Source organism: Scyliorhinus canicula, chromosome 14 (genome assembly GCF_902713615.1).
Source record: "Scyliorhinus canicula chromosome 14, sScyCan1.1, whole genome shotgun sequence".
Classification (NCBI taxonomy): Eukaryota; Metazoa; Chordata; class Chondrichthyes; order Carcharhiniformes; family Scyliorhinidae; genus Scyliorhinus; species Scyliorhinus canicula.
Window position 1 is genome coordinate 2,392,538 of NC_052159.1, and position 16,745 is coordinate 2,409,282.

The window sequence follows — 16,745 nt, forward strand, 5'->3', positions numbered from 1 at the left end:
GGCATCGGGCCACCCCAAAGGTGCGGAATCCTCCTCACGTTCAGGGGCTAGGCCTGCCCCAGACGTGGTTGGCGCCCCGTCGGCTGGCGGGAAAGGGGTTTGGTGCCATGCCAACCGGCGCCAAAGGGCCTCCGCCGGCCTCCGCGAGTCAGCACATGCGCGGGAGCGCCAGCGCATGCTGGCGTCATTCCCGCGCTTGCGCAGAGGGATTCGCTTCCGCACCGGGAATGGCAGAGGACCACGGCCCGACTGCGGGTCGGTGGGCCTCGATCGCGGGCCAGACCGTGGGGGCACCTCCAGGAGCCAGATCTCCCCGCGACCCCCCAAGAACCCCAGATCCCGCCCGTGCCGCCAGGTCCTGCCGGTAAGGGACCTACTCCAATTTACGCCAGTGGGACTGGCAAAGAACGGGCGGGACTTCGGCCCATCACGTGCCAGAGAATTCGGTCAGCCCCAGGACCCATTGAGTCACGCCGAACCCCGCCATTCTCTGAGGTGGCCGGCAAGACTCACGCCGGGGAAGTTTTTTGTGGGGCGGGAGAATTGGAAGGACAGCGGGGGCAGGATTCACGCCGACACCCGGCGTTTCTCCCACCCTGCGGGGGGGGTCGGAGAATCCGGCCCGGGGTATGTGAAAAGGAGACAGCTGTCAGTGAATGTGAGGCTGCTCAATGTGATTATGATGCCTGCGGAGGGGCGGGAGGTGATGTGGCGATGGACGCAGAGAAGGTGTTTGACTGGGTGGAGTGGGAGAAGCTGTGGGAGGTGCTGGGCCGTTTGCGTTCGGGCAGCGGTTTGTGGACTGGGTCTGGTCGCTGGACAAGGCACCGATTGCCAGAGTGTGGACAAATCCGGTGAGTTTGGGATATCTTGGGCTACATCAGAGGACGAGGCAGGGGTGCCCACTCTCCCCGTTGGTCTTTGCCTTGGCAACAAAGGCGCTTCGAGCGTCTAGGGATTGGAGAAGAATTGTGCAGGGGGCTGTCGAGCACAGGGTTTCATTGCACGCGTTGTTATATTACCTGTTGTTATATATTTCTGACTTTGGTTGGTTCTCTGGGTACAAGCTGAACATGCGAAAGAACGAGGTGTTCCCCATTGAGGCAGGAGAGAAGGTTCGGAGAGCTGCCGTTTAAGGTAGTGAGGACAAGTTTTAGATATCTGGGCATTCAGGAGGTATGGGGATGGGCACATTTGCACAAGTTAGCACTGCTGCTTCACAGCGCCAGGGTCCCAGGTTCGATTCCTGGCTTGGGTCACTGTCTGTGCGGAGTCTGTACGTTCTCCCCGTGTGCGTGCATGGGTTTCCTCCGGGTGCTCTGGTTTCCTCCCACAAGTCCTGAAAGATGTGCTGTTGGGCGAATTGGACATTCTGAATTCTCCCTCTGTGTACCTGAACAGGCGCCGGAATGTGGCGACTAGCGGCTTTTCACAGTAACTTCATTGCAGTGTTAATATAAGCCTACGTGTGACAATAATATAGGTTATTATTAAGTGGAATTTGACTCAGTTGGTGGAGCAGATGAAGGGGGGGTGGGTTCAGGAGGTGGGATATGCTGCCGCTGTCACTAGCAGGACGGGTACAGACGGTAAAGGCGACGGTGCTGCCAAGGTTCCTGTTTGTATTTCAGAACCTCCCGATCTTTGTCCTGAAGTCATTCTTTAAAAAGGTTAACACACTGATCTCTGGGTGTCTGTGAGCAGGGAAAACCCCGCAGGTCAAGAGGGCTTTTTTGAGTGGGGGCATGGAATAGGCGAGGGGTGGGGGGGGGGGGGGCTGCTGCCTGGTGCTGCCCAATATAATGAACTACTACTGGGCGGCGAACATCGCTATGGTTAGGAAATGGGAAGTGGGGGAGGTGTCGGCATGGGGGGAATGGAGGCAGCTTTGTTGGGGTACGGGTTTAAGAGCATTGTTAACAGCCATTCTCGCCGGCCTGATACACATAGAACATAGAACAGTACAGCACAGAACAGGCCCTTCGGCCCTAAATGTTGTGCCGAGCTTTGTCCGAAACCAAGATCAAGCTATCCTACTCCATGTCATTCTGGTGTGCTCCATGTGCCTATCCAATAACCGCTTGAAAGTTCCTAAAGTGTCCGACTCCACTATCACAGCAGGCAGTCCACTCCACACCCTAACCACTCTCTGAGTAAAGAACCTACCTCGGACATCCCTCCTATATCTCCCACCCTGAACCTTATAGTTATGCCCCCTTGTTACAGCTACATCTGCCCGAGGAAATAGTCTCTGAATGTCCACTCTATCTATCCCCCTCATCACCTTATAAACCTCTATTAAGTCGCCTCTCATCCTCCTCCGCTCCAAAGAGAAAAGCCCGAGCTCCCTCAACCTTTCCTCATAAAATCTACCCTCCAAACCAGGCAGCATCCTGGTAAATCACCTTTGCACCCTTTCCAATGCTTCCACATCCTTCCTATAATGTGGTGACCAGAACTGCACACAATACTCCAAATGTGGTCTAACTAGGGTCATGTATAGTTGCAGCATAACCCCGCGGCTCTTAAACTCAAGCCCCCTGTTAATAAACGCTAACACACTATAGGCCTTCTTCACGGCTCTACCCACTTGAGTGGCAACCTTCAGAGATCTGTGGACATGAACCCCAAGATCTCTCTGTTCCTCCACATTCCTCAGAACCCTGCCGTTGACCCTGTAATCCGCATTCAAATTTTTGCCACCAAAATGAATCACCTCGCACTTATCAGGGTTAAACTCCATCTGCCATTTTTCGGCCCAGCTCTGCATCCTATCAATGTCTCTTTGCAGCCTACAACAGCCCTCCACCTCATCCACTACTCCACCAATCTTGGTGTCATCAGCAAATTTACTGACCCACCCTTCAGCCCCCTCCTCCAAGTCATTGATAAAAATCACAAATAGCAGAGGACCCAGCACTGATCCCTGTGGTACACCGCTGGTAACTGCTCTCCAGTCTGAAAATTTTCCATCCACCACTGGGTCTGTCTTCTATGTGATAGCCAGTTACTTATCCAATTGGCCAAATTTCCCTCGATCCCACACCTCATTACTTTCTTCGTAAGCCGACCATGGGGAACCTTATCAAACGCCTTACTAAAATCCATGTATACAACATCAACTGCTCTACCTTCATCTACACACTTAGTTACCTCCTCAAAGAATTCAATCACATTTGTGAGGCAAGACTTACCCTTCACGAATCCGTGTTGACTATCCCGGATTAAGCTGCATCTTTCCAAATGGTCATAAATCCTACCCTTCAGGACCTTTTCCATTAACTTAACGACCACCGAAGTAAGACTAACCAGGGTCATTCCTATTCCCTTTCTTGAACAGAGGAACAACATTCGCCACTCTCCAGTCCTCTGGCACTATCCCCGTGGACAGTGAGGACCCAAAGATCAAAGCCAAAGGCTCTGCAATCTCATCCCGTGCCTCCCAGAGAATCCTAGGATATATCCCATCTGGGCCAGCGGACTTGTTGACCCTCAGGTTTTTCAAAATTGCTAATACATCTTCCCTCAGAACATCTACCTCCTCCAGCCTACCCGCCTGTATCACACTCTCATCCTCAAAAATGTGGCCCCTCTCCTTGGTGAACACTGAAGAAAAGTATTCAACGCCTCTCCTATTTCTTCTGACTCCATGCACAAGTTCCCACTACTGTCCTTGACCGGCCCCAACCTCACCCTGGTCATTCTTTTATTTCTCACATAAGAGTAAAAAGCCTTGGGGTTTTCCTTGATCCGACCCGCCAAGGACTTCTCATGCCCCCTCCTACCTCTCCTAAGCCCTTTCTTTTAGCTCATTCCTTGCTACCTTGTAACCCTCAAGCGACCCAACTGAACATTGTTTTCTCATCCTTACATACTCTTCCTTTTTCTCTTGACAAGACATTCAACCTCTTTTGTGAACCATGGTTCCCTCACATGGCCATTTCCTCCCTGCCTGACAGGGACATACCTATCAAGGACACGCAGTGTTTGTTCCTTGAACAAGCTCCACTTTTCATTTGTGCCTTTCCCTGACAGTTTCTGTTCCCATCTTATGCTCCCTAATTCTTGCCTAATTGCATCATAATTACCCCTCCCCCAATTATAAACCTTGCCCTGCCGTATGGCCCTATCCCTCTCCATTGCAATAGTGAAATACACCGAATTGTGGTCACTATCACCAAAGTGCTCTCCCACAAACAAATCTAACACTCGGTCTGGTTCATTACCCAGTACCAAATCCAATGTAGCCCCCCCTCTTGTCGGCCTATCCACATATTGTGTCAGGAAACCCTCCTGCACACACTGTACAAAAACTGCCCCATCCGAACTGTTCGACCTATAGAGGTTCCAACCAAAATATTTAGAAAGTTAAAGTCACCCATGACAACTACCCTGAGACCTCCACACCTATCCATAATCTGTTTTGCAATATCTTCCTCCACATCTCTATTACTATTTGGGGGTCTATAGAAAACTCCTAACAATGTGACCGCTCCTTTCCTATATCTAACTCCAGCCCATATTACCTCAGTAGGCAGATCCCCTTCGAACTGCCTTTCTGCAGCCGTTAAACTATCCTTGATTAACAATGCTACTCCTCCACCTCTTTTACTACCTTCCCTACTCTTACTGAAACATCTATATCCCGGAACTTCCAACAACCATTCCTGGCCCTGTTCTAAGCATGTCTCCGTAATGGCCACAACATCGTAATCCCAAGTACCAATCCACGCTCCAAGTTCACCTAACTTATTCTGGATTGGCCCCTTCAATGCCCCTTGCATTGAAGTAGACACACTTCAACCCACCTTTCTGTTTGCCGGTACACTCCTGCGACCTTGATACCCTCCTCAGTACCTCACTACTCTCAACACTGGCTTCTGGACTACAGCTCATTTTTCCATACCCCTGACAAATTAGTTTAAACCCCCCCGAAGAGCTGTAGCAAATTTCCCTCCCAGGATATTGGTGCCCCTCTGGTTCAGGTGCAAACTGTCCTGTCTGTACAGGTCCCACCTTCCCCAGAATGTGCTCCAATTATCCACGTAACTGAAACCATCCCTCCTACACCATCCCTGTAGCCACGTGTTTATCTGCGCTCTCTCCCTGTTCCTCACCTCACTAGCACGTGGCACCGGCAACAAACCAGAGATGACAACATGGTTTGTCCTGGCTCTCAGCTTCCACCCTAGCTCCCTAAATTCCTGTTTTAAATCCCCATCCCTTCTCTTACCTATGCCATTGGTACCAACATGTGACTGTTCCCCCTCCCCTTTAAGGATTCTGAAAACACGGTCCGAGACGCCACGGACCCTGGCACCCGGAAGGCAACATACCATCCGTGAGTCTCTTTTGTTACCATTTATCTGTCCCTTTATCTGTCCCTTTATCAAGTCCCCAGTAACTATTGCTCTCCTGTTCTCCCTCCTTCCCTCTGAGCCACAGGCACGGACTCAGTGCTGGAGATCCGTTCACCATGGCTTACCCCTGGTAGGTCGCCCCCCTCAACACTGTCCAAAGTGGTATGCTTGTTACTGAGGGGAACGACCACAAAGGATCCCTGTACTGACTGCTTCCTCCCACCCCATCTCACCGTCACCCATCTATCTTGATTCTTCGGAGTAACTTTTTCATTTTTCATTTCATTTTCAACTACATCCCTGAAGCTTCTATCTATGACCACCTCTGCCTCCCGAATGATCCGAAGTTCATCCAGCTCCAGCTCCAGTTCCCTAATGCGGTTTCTGAGGTGCTGGAGTTGGGTGCACTTCCCACAGGTGAAATCAGCAGGGACACTGACGGCGTCCCTCACCTCAAACATTCTGCAGGAGGAGCATTGTACTGCCTTCCCTGCCATCCTTTCTAGATAGCTTGCTGATAAAACAAGAAAAAGAAAGAAAGAGCTTACCTGATATTCACTCAACCCCTTAAGTTAGAGGAGGTGGAAGGGTGGGGGACACTTCAAGTGTAGTGTCTCGTGTTTAGCAACCGCCCAACTTAAATAGAGATAGAGATAGAGAAATACAGCACAGAACAGGCCCTTCGGCCCACGAATTGCGCCGAACTTTTGTCCTAGGTTAATCATAGAATTTTGGACAATTTTTCATGGCCAATCCACCCAACCTGCACATCTTTGGACTGTGGGAGGAAACTGGAGTACCCGGAGGAAACCCACGCAGTCAAGGGGAGGATGTGCAGACTCCACACAGACAGTGACCCAAGTCGAAATCGAACTTGGGACCCTGGAGCTGTGAAGCAATTGTGCTATCCACAATGCTACCGTGCTGCCCTTAAGAAGTTAACCTACACTCCCTTATTCTACCCTAATCCAAGTACCTATCTAATAGCCGCTTGAAGGTCCATAAATTTTCCGACTCAACTACTACCACAGGCAGTGCATTCCATGCCCCCACTACTCTCTGGGTAAAGAACCTACCTCTGACATCCCCTCTATATCTTCCACCATTTATCTTAAATTTATGTCCCCTTGTAATGGTGTGTTCCACCCGGGGAAAAAGTCTCTGACTGTCTACTCTATCTATTCCCCTGATCATCTTATAAACCTCTATCAAGTCGCCCCTCATCCTTCTCCGTTCTAATGAGAAAAGGCCTAGCACCCTCAACCTTTCCTCGTATGACCTACTCTCCATTCCAGGCAACATCCTGGTAAATCTCCTTTGCACCTTTTCCAAAGCTTCCACATCCTTCCTAAAATGAGGTGACCAGAACTGCACACAGTACTCCAAATGTGGCCTGACCAAGGTTTTGTACAGCTGCATCATCACCTCACGGCTCTTAAATTCAATCCCTCTGCTAATGAACGCTAGCACACCATAGGCCTTCTTCACAGCTCTATCCACTTGAGTGGCAACTTTCAAAGAACTATGAACATAGACCCCAAGATCTCTCTGCTCCTCCACATTGCCAAGAACCCTACCATTAACCCTGTATTCCGCATTCAGATTTGTCCTTCCAAAATGGACAACCTCACACTTGTCAGGGTTAAACTCCATCTGCCACTTCTCAGCCCAGCTCTGCATTCTATCTCTGTCTCTTTGAAGCCGACAACAGCCCTCCTCACTATCCACAACTCCACCAATCTTCGTATCATCTGCAACTTTACTGACCCACCCTTCAACTCCCTCATCCAAGTCGTTAATGAAAATCACAAACAGCAGAGGACCCAGAACTGATCCCTGCGGTACGCCACTGATAACTGGGCTCCAGGCTGAATATTTGCCATCCACCACAACTCTCTGTCTTCTATCGGTTAGCCAGTTTGTTATCCAACTGGCCAAATTTCCCACTATCCCATGCCTCCTTACTTTCTGCATTAGAGGTAAAAATAAAACACTTTTTCAGCAACCACTGCGTCCTGTACTATAACAGCAATCAGCTGACATGGGCCTGCACAAACAATTTAAATCTTTACTACTTACCCAGCAGTCACTCTGTCCTGTGGGTGGTGACAGGCAGGGATTGAACGATTCGGCGACCTGTTTATACCCATTTCTTTGATAACTTTAGAGTCTAAAAATCTATCTATTTCCTTCTTAAATATACTCAGTTACTTGACCTCCAAACCTTCATCGGACGGGGTATTGAGTACAAGAGTCGGCAGGTCATGTTACAGTTGTATCGGACTTTGGTTAGGCCACATTTGGAATACTGCGTGCAGTTCTGGTCGCCACATTACCAGAAGGATGTGGATGCTTTAGAGAGGGTGCAGAGGAGGTTCACCAGGATGTTGCCTGGTACAGAGGGTGCTAGCTATGAAGAAAGGTTGAGTAGATTAGGATTGTTTTCGTTGGAAAGACGGAGGTTGAGGGGAGACCTGATTGAGGTCTACAAAATTATGAGAGGTATGGACAGGGTGGATAGCAACAAGCTTTTTCCAAGAGTAGGGGTGTCAGTTACAAGGGGTCACGATTTCAAGGTGAGAGGGGGAAAGTTTAAGGGAGATGTGCGTGGAAAGTGTTTTACACAGAGGGTGGTGGGTGCCTGGAACGCTTTACCAGCGGAGGTGGTAGATAGCGGGCACGATAGCATCATTTAAGAGGCATCTAGACGGGTATATGAACGGGCGGGGAACAGAGGGAAGTAGACCTTGGAAAATAGGAGACAGGTTTAGATAAAGGATCTGGATCGGCGCAGGCTGGGAGGGCCGAAGGGCCTGTTCCTGTGCTGTAATTTTCTTTGTTCTTGTGGTTCTCTGTGGTAGTGAATTCCCCACCCTCTGAGTGAAGAGGTTTCTCCTCAGCTCAGTCCTACAAGGCCCACCCCGTATCCTGAGACTGTGACCCCTTGTTCCAGACCCCCAGCCCAGAGGAAACAGCGTCCCTACATCAGTCTGTCCAGCTCTGTTAGAATTTTATACCTTTCAATGAGATCCCCATTCCTTCTGAACCCCAGTGAATACAGACCCAGTCGGCCCAGCCTCTCCTCATACTACAATCCGGCCATCCCAGAATTCAGTCTGGTGAACCTTCGCTGAACTCCCTCTACGGCAAGTATATCGTTTCCAAAACTGCGCACAGTACTCCAGCTGTGGTCTCACCAAGGCCCTTTGCAGCTGCACTAAGACATCCCTGCTCCTGTACTCAAACCCTCTCGCAATGAAGGCCAACATACCATTTACCTTCCTAACCGCTTACTGTACCTCCGTGTTTGCTTTCAGTGACAAGTGTACAAAGACACCCAGATCCCTCTGTACATCAACATTTCCCAATCTATCATCATTTAAATAACACTGTGCTATTCTGTTTCACTGTCTGAAGAGGATAACCTCACATTTATCCACATTACACTGATCTGCCATGGATTTCCCCACTCAGTCAACTTGTCAAAGTCACCTTGAAGCCTTTTAACATCCTCACTACTCACATTCCCACCTAGTTTCATCTTGTCAGCTAACTTGTAAAAATTACACTTGGTTCCTGCACTCAAATGTATATTGTCAAAAACTGGAGCCCAAACACTGATCCCTGCGTAACCCCACTCGTTATCACCTGTCACTCTGAAAAAGGCCCATTTAATCGTATTTTCTGTTTCCTGTCTGCTAAACAATTCTCAGTCCATGCGCTTTAATTCTGCACACTAACTTCTAATCTTGGACTTTATCAAAAGCTTTATGAAAATCCACGGCATGGTACGGGAGCACATTGGTTAGCACCGTTGCTTCACAGCACCAGGGTCCCAGGTTCGATTCCCCGCTTGGGTCACTGTCTGTGTGGAGTCTGCACGTCCTCCCCGTGTGTGCGTGGGTTTCCTCCGGGTGCTCCGGTTTCCTCCCACTGTCCAAAGATGTGCAGGTTAGGTGGACTGGCCATGCTAAATTGCCCCTTAGTGTCCAAAACGGTTAGCTGGGATTACTGAGTTGCAGGGATGGGTGGAGGTGTGGGTTTGAGTAGGGTGCTCTTTCCAAGGGCCAGTGCTGACTCGATGGGCCGAATGGTCTCCTTCTGCACTGTACATTCTATGATTCTACATCCACTGGTTCACCCTACATTCTACTAGTTACATCCTCAAAAACTTTTGATTTGATTTTATTTATTATTGTGAGGGGGATGCAGAGATGCTTCAATGTGATTTGGACAAGTTGAGCAAATGGGCAAATGAGTGGCAGATGCAGTATAATTTGGATAAATGCGAGGTTATGCACTTGGTATCAAAAACCAAGGCAGATTATTATCTGAATGGCCATAAATTAGGAGAGGGGCGTGTGCAGCGGGACCTGGGTGTCCTCGTACACCAGTCACTGAAGGTAAGCGGCAGGTACAGCAGGCGGTGAGGGTAAGCGGCAGGTACAGCAGGCGGTGAGGGTAAGCGGCAGGTACAGCAGGCGGTGAGGGTAAGCGGCAGGTACAGCAGGCGGTGAAGGTAAGCGGCAGGGGCAGCAGGCGGTGAGGGTAAGCGGCAGGGGCAGCAGGCGGTGAGGGTAAGCGGCAGGTACAGCAGGCGGTGAAGGTCAGCGGCAGGTACAGCAGGCGGTGAAGGTAAGCGGCAGGTACAGCAGGCGGTGAAGGTAAGCGGCAGGTACAGCAGGCGGTGAAGGTAAGCGGCAGGTACAGCAGGCGGTGAAGGTAAGCGGCAGGTACAGCAGGCGGTGAAGGTAAACATGCAGGGGCAGCAGGCGGTGAAGGTAAGAGGCAGGGGCAGCAGGCGGTGAAGGTAAGCGGCAGGGGCAGCAGGCGGTGAAGGTAAGCGGCAGGTACAGCAGGCGGTGAAGGTAAGCGGCAGGTACAGCAGGCGGTGAAGGTAAGCGGCAGGGGCAGCAGGCGGTGAGGGTAAGCGGCAGGTACAGCAGGCGGTGAAGGGTAAGCGGCAGGTACAGCAGGCGGTGAGGGTAAGCGGCAGGTACAGCAGGCGGTGAAGGTAAGCGGCAGGTACAGCAGGCGGTGAGGTAAGCGGCAGGGACAGCAGGCGGTGAAGGTAAGCGGCAGGTACAGCAGGCGGTGAGGGTAAGCGGCAGGTACAGCAGGCGGTGAGGGTAAGCGGCAGGTACAGCAGGCGGTGAGGGTAAGCGGCAGGTACAGCAGGCGGTGAAGGTAAGCGGCAGGTACAGCAGGCGGTGAAGGTAAGCGGCAGGTACAGCAGGCGGTGAGGTAAGCTGGCAGGTACAGCAGGCGGTGAAGGGTAAGCGGCAGGTACAGCAGGCGGTGAAGGTAAGCGGCAGGTACAGCAGGCGGTGAAGGTAAGCGGCAGGTACAGCAGGCGGTGAAGGGTAAGCGGCAGGTACAGCAGGCGGTGAAGGTAAGCGGCAGGTACAGCAGGCGGTGAGGGTAAGCGGCAGGTACAGCAGGCGGTGAAGGTAAGCGGCAGTTACAGCAGGCGGTTGAGGGTAAGCGGCAGGTACAGCAGGCGGTGAGGGTAAGCGGCAGGTACAGCAGGCGGTGAGGTAAGCGGCAGGTACAGCAGGCGGTGAGGGTAAGCGGCAGGGGCAGCAGGCGGAGAGGGTAAGCGGCAGGTACAGCAGGCGGTGAGGGTAAGTGGCAGGTACAGCAGGCGGTGAGGGTAAGCGGCAGGGGCAGCAGGCGGTGAAGGTAAGCGGCAGGGGCAGCAGGCGGTGAAGGTAAGCGGCAGGTACAGCAGGCGGTGAAGGTAAGCGGCAGGTACAGCAGGCGGTGAAGGTAAGCGGCAGGTACAGCAGGCGGTGAGGGTAAGCGGCAGGGGCAGCAGGCGGTGAAGGTAAGCGGCAGGTACAGCAGGCGGTGAAGGTAAGCGGCAGGTACAGCAGGCGGTGAGGGTAAGCGGCAGGTACAGCAGGCGGTTGAAGGCAAGCGGCAGGTACAGCAGGCGGCGAAGGTAAGCGGCAGGTACAGCAGGCGTGAGGGTAAGCGGCAGGTACAGCAGGCGGTGAGGGTAAGCGGCAGGTACAGCAGGCGGTGAGGGTAAGCGGCAGGTACAGCAGGCGGTGAGGGTAAGCGGCAGGTACAGCAGGCGGTGAAGGTAAGCGGCAGGTACAGCAGGCGGTGAAGGTAAGCGGCAGGTACAGCAGGCGGTGAGGGTAAGCGGCAGGTACAGCAGGCGGTGAGGTAAGCGGCAGGTACAGCAGGCGGTGAAGGTAAGCGGCAGGTACAGCAGGCGGTGAGGGTAAGCGGCAGGTACAGCAGGCGGTGAGGGTAAGCGGCAGGTACAGCAGGCGGTGAGGGTAAGCGGCAGGTACAGCAGGCGGTGAAGGTAAGCGGCAGGTACAGCAGGCGGTGAAGGTAAGCGGCAGGTACAGCAGGCGGTGAAGGTAAGCGGCAGGTACAGCAGGCGGTGAAGGTAAGCGGCAGGTACAGCAGGCGGTGAAGGTAAGCGGCAGGTACAGCAGGCGGTTGAAGGTAAGCGGCAGGTACAGCAGGCGGTGAAGGTAAGTGGCAGGTACAGCAGGCGGTGAAGGTAAGCGGCAGGTACAGCAGGCGGTAAGGTAAGCGGCAGGTACAGCAGGCGTGTGAAGGTAAGTGGCAGGTACAGCAGGCGGTGAAGGTAAGTGGCAGGTACACCAGGCGGTGAAGGTAAGCGGCAGGTACAGCAGGCGGTGAGGTAAGCGGCAGGTACAGCAGGCGGTGAGGGTAAGCGGCAGGTACAGCAGGCGGTGAGGGTAAGCGGCAGGTACAGCAGGCGGTGAAGGTAAGCGGCAGGTACAGCAGGCAGGTGAGAGTAAGCGGCAGGTACAGCAGGCGGTGAAGGTAAGCGGCAGGTACAGCAGGCGGTGAGGGTAAGCGGCAGGTACAGCAGGCGGTGAGAGTAAGCGGCAGGTACAGCAGGCGGTGAGAGTAAGCGGCAGGTACAGCAGGCGGTGAGGGTAAGCGGCAGGGGCAGCAGGCGGTGAGGGTAAGCGGCAGGTACAGCAGGCGGTGAAGGTAAACATGCAGGTACAGCAGGCGGTGAAGGTAAGCGGCAGGTACAGCAGGCGGTGAAGGTAAGCGGCAGGTACAGCAGGCGGTGAGGTAAGCGGCAGGTACAGCAGGCGGTGAAGGTAAGCGGCAGGTACAGCAGGCGGTGAAGGTAAGCGGCAGGTACAGCAGGCGGTGAGGGTAAGCGGCAGGTACAGCAGGCGGTGAAGGTAAGCGGCAGGTACAGCAGGCGGTGAGGGTAAGCGGCAGGGTACGCAGGCGGTGAGGGTAAGCGGCAGGTACAGCAGGCGGTGAGGGTAAGCGGCAGGTACAGCAGGCGGTGAGGGTAAGCGGCAGGTACAGCAGGCAGTGAAGGTAAGCGGCAGGGGCAGCAGGCGGTGAGGGTAAGCGGCAGGTACAGCAGGCGGTGAGGGTAAGCGGCAGGGGCAGCAGGCGGTGAAGGTAAGCGGCAGGGGCAGCAGGCGGTGAAGGTAAGCGGCAGGTACAGCAGGCGGTGAAGGTAAGCGGCAGGGGCAGCAGGCGGTGAAGGTAAGCGGCAGGTACAGCAGGCGGTGAAGGTAGCGGCAGGGGGCAGGCGGTGAAGGTAAGCGGCAGGTACAGCAGGCGGTGAAGGTAAGCGGCAGGAGCAGCAGGCGGTGAGGGTAAGCGGCAGGGGCAGCAGGCTGTGAAGGTAAGCGGCAGGTACAGCAGGCGGTGAGGTAAGCGGCAGGTACAGCAGGCGGTGAAGGTAAGCGGCAGCGTAGCAGGCGGTGAGGGTAAGCGGCAGGTACAGCAGGCGGTGAAGGTAAGCGGCAGTTACAGCAGGCGGTGAAGGTAAGCGGCAGGTACAGCAGGCGGTGAAGGTAAGCGGCAGGTACAGCAGGCGGTGAGGGTAAGCGGCAGGTACAGCAGGCGGTGAAGGTAAGCGGCAGATACAGCAGGCGGTGAAGGTAAGCGGCAGGTACAGCAGGCGGTGAGGGTAAGCGGCAGGTACAGCAGGCGGTGAAGGTAAGCGGCAGGGGCAGCAGGCGGTGAAGGTAAGCGGCAGGTACAGCAGGCGGTGAAGGTAAGCGGCAGGTACAGCAGGCTGGTGAAGGTAAGTGGCAGGTACAGCAGCGGTGAGGGTAAGCGGCAGGTACAGCAGGCGGTGAAGGTAAGCGGCAGGTACAGCAGGCGGTGAGGGGTAAGCGGCAGGTACAGCAGGCGGTGAAGGTAAGCTGGCAGGGGCAGCAGGCGGTGGAAGGTCAGCGGCAGGTACAGCAGGCGGTGAAGGTAAGCGGCAGGTACAGCAGGCGGTGAGGGTAAGCGGCAGGTACAGCAGGCGGTGAAGGTAAGCGGCAGGTTACATGCAGGCGGTGGAAGGTAAGTGGCAGGTACACCAGGCGGTGAAGTAGCGGCAGGTACAGCAGGCGGTGAGGGTAAGCGGAGGTACAGCAGGCGGTGAAGGTAAGCGGCAGGTACAGCAGGCGGTGAAGGTAAGCGGCAGGGGCAGCAGGCGGGTGAGGTAAGCCCGGCAGGTACAGCAGGCGGTGAAGGTAAGCGGCAGGGTACAGCAGGCGTGAAGGTAAGCGGCAGGTACAGCAGGCGGTGAAGGTAAGCGGCAGGTACAGCAGGCGGTGAAGGTAAGCGGCAGGTACAGCAGGCGGTGAAGGTAAGCGGCAGGTACAGCAGGCGGTGAAGGTAAGCGGCAGGTACAGCAGCGGTGAGGGTAAGCGGCAGGTACAGCAGGCGGTGAGGGTAAGCGCAGGTACAGCAGGCGGTGAGGGTAAGCGGCAGGTACAGCAGGCGGTGAAGGTAAGCGGCAGGTACAGCAGGCGGTGAAGGTAAGCGGCAGGTACAGCAGGCGGTGAGGGTAAGCGGCAGGTACAGCAGGCGGTGAAGGTAAGCGGCAGGATACAGCAGGCGGTGAAGGTAAGCGGCAGGGTACAGCAGGCGGTGAAGGTAAGCGGCAGGTAAAGCAGGCAGTGAAGGTAAGCGGCAGGTACAGCAGGCGGTGAGGGTAAGCGGCAGGTACAGCAGGCGGTGAAGGTAAGCGGCAGGTACAGCAGGCGTGAGGGTAAGCGGCAGGTACAGCAGGCGGTGAGGTAAGCGGCAGGTACAGCAGGCGGTGAAGGTAAGCGGCAGGTACAGCAGGCAGTGAGGGTAAGCGGCAGGGGCAGCAGGCGGTGAAGGTAAGCGGCAGGTACAGCAGGCGGTGAAGGTAAGCGGCAGGGGCAGCAGGCGGTGAAGGTAAGCGGCAGGTACAGCAGGCGGTGAAGGTAAGCGGCAGGTAGCAGGCAGTGAAGGTAAGCGGCAGGTACAGCAGGCGGTGAGGTAAGCGGCAGGTACAGCAGGCGGTGAAGGTAAGCGGCAGGCAGCAGGCGGTGAAGGTAAGCGGCAGGTACAGCAGGCGGTGAGGTAAGCGGCAGGTACAGCGGCGGTGAGGTAAGCGGCAGGTACAGCAGGCGGTGAGGTAAGCGGCAGGTACAGCAGGCGGTGAAGCTAAGCGTCAGGTACAGCAGGCGGTGAAGGTAGCCGCAGGTACAGCAGGCGGTGAAGGTAAGCGGCAGGTACAGCAGGCGGTGAGGGTAAGCGGCAGGTACAGCAGGCGGTGAAGGTAAGCGGCAGGTACAGCAGGCGGTGAGGTAAGCGGCAGGTACAGCAGGCGGTGAAGGTAAGCGGCAGGTACAGCAGGCGGTGAAGGTAAGCGGCAGGTACAGCAGGCGGTGAAGGTAAGCGGCAGGTACAGCAGGCGGTGAGGGTAAGCGGCAGGTACAGCAGGCGGTGAAGGTAAGCGGCAGGTACAGCAGGCGGTGAAGGTAAGCGGCAGGTACAGCAGGCGGTGAAGGTAAGCGGCAGGTACAGCAGGCGGTGAAGGTAAGCGGCAGGTACAGCAGGCGGTGAAGGTAAGCGGCAGGTACAGCAGGCGGTGAAGGTAAGCGGCAGGTACAGCAGGCGGTGAAGGTAAGCGGCAGGTACAGCAGGCGGTTGAAGGTAAGCGGCAGGTACAGCAGGCGGTGAGGGTAAGCGGCAGGTACAGCAGGCGGTGAAGGTAAGCGGCAGGTACAGCAGGCGGTGAAGGTAAGCGGCAGGTACAGCAGGCGGTGAGGTAAGCGGCAGGTACAGCAGGCGGTGAGGGTAAGCGGCAGGTACAGCAGGCGGTGAAGGTAAGCGGCAGGTACAGCAAGCGGTGAGGGTAAGCGGCAGGGTACAGCAGCGGTGAAGGTAAGCGGCAGGTACAGCAGGCGGTGAGGGTAAGCGGCAGGTACAGCAGGCGGTGAGGGTAAGCGGCAGGTACAGCAGGCGGTGAGGGTAAGCGGCAGGTTACAGCAGGCGGTGAGGGTAAGCGGCAGGTACAGCAGGCGGTGAGGTAAGCGGCAGGTACAGCAGGCGGTGAGGGTAAGCGGCAGGTACAGCAGGCGGTGAGAGGTAAGCGGCAGGTACAGCAGGCGGTGAGGGTAAGCGGCAGGTACAGCAGGCGGTGAAGGTAAGCGGCAGGTACAGCAGGCGGTGAAGGTAAGCGGCAGGTACAGCAGGCGGTGAAGGTAAGCGGCAGGTACAGCAGGCGGTGAGGGTAAGCGGCAGGTACAGCAGGCGGTGAGGGTAAGCGGCAGGTACAGCAGGCGGTGAAGGTAAGCGGCAGGTACAGCAGGCGGTGAAGGTAACGGCAGGTACAGCAGGCGGTGAAGGGGTAAGCGGCAGGTACAGCAGGCGTGTGAAGGTACGCGGGCAAGGACGCGGGTGAGGTAAGCGGCAGGTAAGCAGGCGTGAAGGTAAGCGGCAGGTACAGCAGGCGGTGAAGGTAGAGGCAGGTACAGCAGGCGGTGAAGGGTCAGCGGCAGGTAACAAGCAGGCGGTGAAGAGGGTAAGCGGCAGGGGCAGCAGGCTGTGGAAGGTAAGCGGCAGGTACAGCAGGCGGTGAAGCCGTAAGCGTCCAGGTACAGCAGGCGGTGAAGGTAACGGCAGGCAGGTACAGGCAGGCGGTGAAGGTAAGCGGCAGGTACAGCAGGCGGTGAGGGTAAGCGGCAGGTACAGCAGGCGGTGAGGGTAAGCGGGCAGGTACAGCAGGCGGTGAGGGTAATGCGGCAGGTACAGCAGGCGGTGAGGGTAAGCGGCAGGTACAGCCGGCGGTGAAGGGTAAGCGGCAGGTTGTACCGCAGGCGGTGAAGGGTAAGCGGCAGGTACAGCCGGCGGTGAAGGTAAGCGGCAGGTACAGCAGGCGGTGAAGGTAAGCGGCAGGTACAGCAGGCGGTGAGGTAAGCGGCAGGTACAGAGGCGTGTGACGGTAAGCGGCAGGTCAGCAGGCAGGTGAAGGGTAAGCGGCAGGTACTAGCAGGCGGTGAAGGTAGAGCGGCAGGTACAGCAGGCGGTGAGGGTAAGCGGCAGGTACAGCAGGCGGTGAAGGTAAGCGGCAGGTACAGCAGGCGGTTGGGTGCAAGAGGGTAA